This window comes from Argentina anserina, chromosome 4 (assembly GCF_933775445.1).
Source record: "Argentina anserina chromosome 4, drPotAnse1.1, whole genome shotgun sequence".
NCBI classification, from domain to species: domain Eukaryota; kingdom Viridiplantae; phylum Streptophyta; class Magnoliopsida; order Rosales; family Rosaceae; genus Argentina; species Argentina anserina.
This window is the reverse complement of record NC_065875.1, coordinates 26,603,932-26,609,931: the sequence shown is the minus strand read 5'-3', so window position 1 is coordinate 26,609,931 and position 6,000 is coordinate 26,603,932.

Below are 6,000 nucleotides of genomic sequence, written 5' to 3'. Positions count from 1 at the left end.
TTCTCTTTCAATATTATGTGAGATTTAGTTATAGATATTTTAGCAAAAATCACATGTGTCCCCACGTTTTCCTTAATTCATTGATATTTGGCTCTTTGTCGAACTTGTATTCATAGTTTTTTTTATCGAAATATAAACTTGTATTTATCGTTAGAGACGCTCTATATGATAGGCAATTAGGTATGAAATTTTTTGTAAGATCGAGCTTTCTATGGAGAGCAAATTGGCTAATCGAAGAGCGGAGCCAACTAATTAGTGGAGTAGTGGTTGCATGCTGATGTGATTGATCATCAATCTGTGTTCTTTGCTAAAGAAATGGACGCGTGCATTGGGCTTAAATTCCTCTTCGTATCAGCAAAGACGTTGGAGTATACGGCACTGTCCGAGTGCGATATCTAGCCCAATGCAATCACTCATCCTGTCCTTTTATGAAGGGATTGAAGCCATTGAAGATTGAACCTAGATCTAACCCAAAAAAAAAAAATTGAACCTAGAATCCTAGACAGGCTTATGGATAAGTTTTTATTTTTATTTTTTTGATACGAATGTAAATACGCACTGTAGTCCTGTCTTTGTTGAGCTAGCTAGCTAACTTCATGCAAGTGAATCACATTATAAATTGCGCCATGCATTTGTTAGAAGGTGTTCATGTGTATAATACTTTGAAACTGAATGATCCATAGCCATCCAGGGTACATGCATTTGCTTACTCCTCCTTCCCGGGCTGGAGGTTATTACGATTCTAAAGCTCACGTCAGAATAGTAAGTTCAATAGTTCACAAGCTTTACTTACTAGGGCAAGCTTGGTAACACTGTAACAGTACCCTTCGCAGCAATTAATTATATATATTCTGGTGATTAATGTAGCTTTTATTGACGTTAGCTTGGTATATATCAAAGATCCGCAAACCCTGACTGGCGTCTGACAAATGTAATTGTCTACCCGGAAAAGGGAAATGAAAACAGCTAGCCAGATAAGAAAATTAGGATAGGAAATTAGGATAGGTACATATATATTCATTAATTTGCAGACAGACTTGAAAACGATACCAACGCATTAGGCTCTCGCTTTGCGAGTCATGAGGTAGTAAAATACATCACGCAACTTGTGATCGACATGTAGTTAAGATTTTAATACCATGTTACACAACAATGCATATCAAATTAACACTAATTGGTTAAGCTTGTACCGGTCATTCCTTACTGTGAACGAATACCACATTACCACCGAATACGCGACTGCCTAATAAACAACACGTTGATTTAGCACCGGCAAGAAGTAGTAATTAAGTAGCAGAGGGGAGCCGGAGAATTCAGTCCAACCCAATTGCTGCGAGTACCGAGTACATTTCCATCCTCTCTTCTCTTCACTGACTTACTACTAATGATGCAGATAAAGAAACAAAAGCTTCCAGAGGAAAAACACAGACCGCGCAGAAGCATTACTGTACAGCATATATGAGGGTCCTCTCTCTCTCTCTCTCTCTCTGCCTTTGAGACATTGATATAGTGGCATTTCACTGGATTTCCATTAATTTCACAACTTAAATGATGCTATTGTCTCTGAATCTCAGATCATGGTACTTCTGCAATTCAAAGAAACTTATGAGCGTCTCCCGGCAATTAAATCAAATGATCATTGACCCTGCAATATTTTTGAAAATATTAATTGGACAGTGCATAGCTGCCTCTAAGTGCTCGATTGCAAAGTCCAAACTGACTGTTACCTAACCACACCAGGGCCAGAAACATGGACGATCTAGAATGAGGACTGTTGAGACTTGAAAGGATGTGGGATCAGATCCTGTTTTTTCTTCTTCTTCTTCTTCTTTTTCATCTTCTTTCATTTGGCTTCTTGGCCCACAAGCTTATCGGCCTTATTAGGGCATGCATATCCTTTCCCGGCAATTGCACCTACCACAAACTCAACATGTATCACGCTTTTTTATGTTTAAATTTGTTCGATTCATTTCCCTCTTTAGAGATAGACATTTTTTTCATGACCTTCCGATTTTCTCGATCTCACGACCTGAGCTGGGAAGGAATCGAATCCAGACATTAAACCTGTTTCGTATCAATCGGGATCCTCTCCTAACCTATTCCCAAGCTGAGTTACCTAAGCTTTGCATAAGATCACGACACGTGTTTCTAGCAAATCAAACGGTCAATAACCCATATTTCAGTTTCTTTCCTCATATCTCCTCTCAATCAATACACACACATGTGCCCTTCTTTCTTCTCCTTTTGTTCACTGTTTGGACTTCTTCTTCTCCCTCTACCCCCTGGATCTGTTTTCTTTCTTCCTTTGCTTCATACACCCCCCAAATTCTAATGAGCGCCAATATATGCCACAACACAGTGAAATCAAAATGGGTTTTGATGAGATTCCATATATATATATATATATATTATATATATAGAAGTTCATCATCTTCGTCCCTAGTTCAAATCCAATGCAATTACTGGAATGCTGGGGTCTGAGTTTAGGAGCTTTAGTTGTTGAGATTTGGTATTCTTGTTTTCCAGAATTGACTCAAGTCTTTTCCTAAAGAAATCGTACCCATCAATCCACCATCTTAATCAAACCGTCCATCCAATTTTTTTTATAATTTTGTGTCTGCAAGTCTTGGAAGTCTTTTCCTGAAGAAACCATACCCAATCCACCATCTTAACCAAAAATCTGTGTTGCTATGTTTGTTCATGGCTATGAATATTTGAAGCAGAGAGATAGGTAGAAGAAGACGTCTGATGTTCGGGCTCAAATTAGGAGAAAATAGAGGAGTGTATACGGAGTAGGACTCTTAAAAATTGAAAGAAGATAACAGCCGTTTAGATCTATATGGGACACGTGTCATTAATCCAGAAAAATTTTAGGTAGCTTAGTTTGGTAATAGATTAGGAGAGGATCCGGATCCGTCAATCTTATACTTCTTCAAAAACCGGATTCAAACCAAATTCCGAGTAAGTTTAGGTAGCTTAGTCAGGGATTTGGGTTGGCTTGGATTGCTAGTGTTGTTTTAGGGTCATGACTCATGAGTGTGTCGAAACAAGAAGCACCAAAAGTCATAGCCTCAATTTCTTGTTCATGCTTAGAAAGTGGAGAACAAGAGGCATCTCAGTTACAGACTTACAGTGTGGCCATGCCTACTTGCATATAATGCCAACTGTAAAGAGAGACAGAGCTTCAAATTTACTTCGATCAATAATATCAACTGTTAATAAAGATTCCATACTCTATCTTAGTTGCTGTTTTACTTATTACTTGGTATCACTCAGTAAAATGTCGAAGTGAGAAGAAGAAAAGGGTCGGATGACGAGGAGGACACTTTCTGTGCGATCTGATCACGGCGTCCCTATCTCACTTATCAGCTGCTGCTTCAAAATATGATATACCTTACCCACCAACCCCACAAAAATCTCAGTCACGTTGTCTTCAACTAGAGAGCTTCAAATTTAAAGATGCCTTCCATTTCTCTATGATTGATAGTCCTTTTTGGTCTTCTGTTAGCTTAGGAACCAAATATCATCCTCTTAGCCCGATTCAGATGGATGCAATCATGGCCACCCATGCATATATATATACACAAATTCCCTTCCAGAATGAAGCCCCACTCGGATCAAATTGAATCAAACTTTACAGAAGTGAGATATCTAACTGCTCTTAATTAGTTTAATTAGTTAAAAAACATAACGAAATCCCCTAATTAATAGCTACATATATCACTAATTAATTAACAAAAGTCAAATTGTTAACCTATAATTCTATGCTACGTAGTACATTCATGTTCTCATGCATGCTTCCCATACATAACGTACTCCGTTATCTATCATCAACTTTTTTTAAGATGTTTGATGAGATATCCTAAAAGACTAGCTGCGCATAAATCACTTAAATGACTTAATCATCGAAGAAATCAAATTACGATTTGAGCTTTCATTACCTTCAGAATTGTGGGCGGGCGGGTGTTGAGGGCACTAACAATCTCATATATCCTGAGGAAGGCAATTGTTGTCATTATAAGTGCAAACTCAGCTCTCTATATATAGTTTAATGCGTCTTGGGGTAACCATGAAGGCAGGGCTGATATATAGGCATATAGCGGACAATATCATAAGTTCATGACATAAAAGCATAAGCCAGAATCTAAGTTTAGGTTTTGTGGTTTCAAACTCAATCTATTGATTAATTAAACCAAACAAGCAATCAACTCTTGTTAAGGACATGATTGAGTATTGCTTTCTATGTGGACCAGTATATACAAGTTGGGAATTGGTTGTCCAATTTCACTTTATTTACGATGTTGATGGGTGACGATAGTGAAAGGGGTACTGTTGCTGATGATCAATGGGGATGGAAAAATCTATACAACCTCTCAAGGATTTAAAAATGCATTGAACATTTATATCCACACTAAGTGTCGGATGATCAATGGGGATAGAAAAAAATCTATACAACCTCTCAAGGATTTAAAATGCGTTGAACATTAGTATCCTCATTAAGTGTTGGATGATCCGTACATGGATCATCCACAATATTGACTACGATGCTTGAGATCTAGATTATGTGAGTGACATTTTTTTCCCTTCCCGCCGAAGTCCATGAACAAAAAAAACCGTAGAAAGCCAAGAGTTTAGTGTTGGGTGGCTTTCTATGATTTTTAATGCATTAAACTCGCAAAGTCGGAAGCGTGGGATGGTTCTCACTTCTCACAAGGTCAGTTTCTTCACAACGTAAAGAAAATGCTCATTGCAATAGGGCATGCTTGGATGAAAGCACATGAAGTAAATATATTGTTTGTGAAAATTTGTTTTATGTCTAATTACTTAGTGAGATGTTTGGTCGTGTGATCGAAAGCGCATCGTCCATTTTCTCGTAGCAGGTTTGAATTGCGATCACTATACATATGGTTGTCTCTTCTGCAGCATTTGATAGATGATGTGTAAAAGTTGGGTAGGAGAGAGGAAATCAAGAATACATTCGAGTACACTCTTTGGAAATACAAGAAGTGGTAGTCGTATTTTTACAGCAATGAAAAGGCCGGTTACCAAAGGTACCCAGAAAAAGGGAGATATACATCTTTAATCTCTTTGCTTCTTTTCCTTTTCGCTATGGATGAGCACGCACAAGCTTTTTTCTTGGCTAAAATTGTGAGCTTTCACGTGATCATGCCTTGGAGTTTTTCCCATCATCGGGCAAAAGATTTCACATAGTTCGTACTCTGATGCATTTGACCAACTCCCATCTTTGGACTCAGACTTCCCAATCTGTTTGTATATATGGCTCCTCCCCTTGTTTAATGATCACTTGGAATGTTTGAGAGCATTAAGGTGCACTTGTGGTTGTTTTTGCGATTTCTCTTGTTGTTGATCATACTGAATTATACTTGATATATATCGGGTAATTTACAACTTCATACCTTCCTAAATTTCATTAGGTTAGATAGAGGAAACTAGCTAGCTACATGTAAATATATTGGTTGTGAAGAAAACAAAACAAACCACTCAGATAATCATTAACCAAGCATTATTAAGAAAAAAAATATGGATGTCGGGAATCGGTGGTGTATTGTTTATATTTATCAGCTTCGAGAACAAATTGTTTTGTTAGTGGATAAGACATATTTCATCACTCCAAGAAACACTGAAATTTAGATTTTTGGACATCACATTGTGCCTACAGTGCCTAATAACAAACCCTTTCGAACGTATACAAATAACTGAGCACCCGTACCTGGTTTTTCTGTTTCATTGGGACAGAGGGAAATCTACCCAATAATCATTAACCATATTTATATGATCATCTCGATCTCTATATATAAAACCAATTTAAACATTCCAACCAATTATATTAAATTAGATTGGACATAGCTTTCTTAATTATTGAACAAATGGAGAAGAAAGTCGAGTGGTGGAGATGGGGATCAGGGTGAGCGATGATAATATGCCTGCTTTAGAGCATGCAATACAAGATACTGTCTCTCATTGTCTGATTATTTCTAT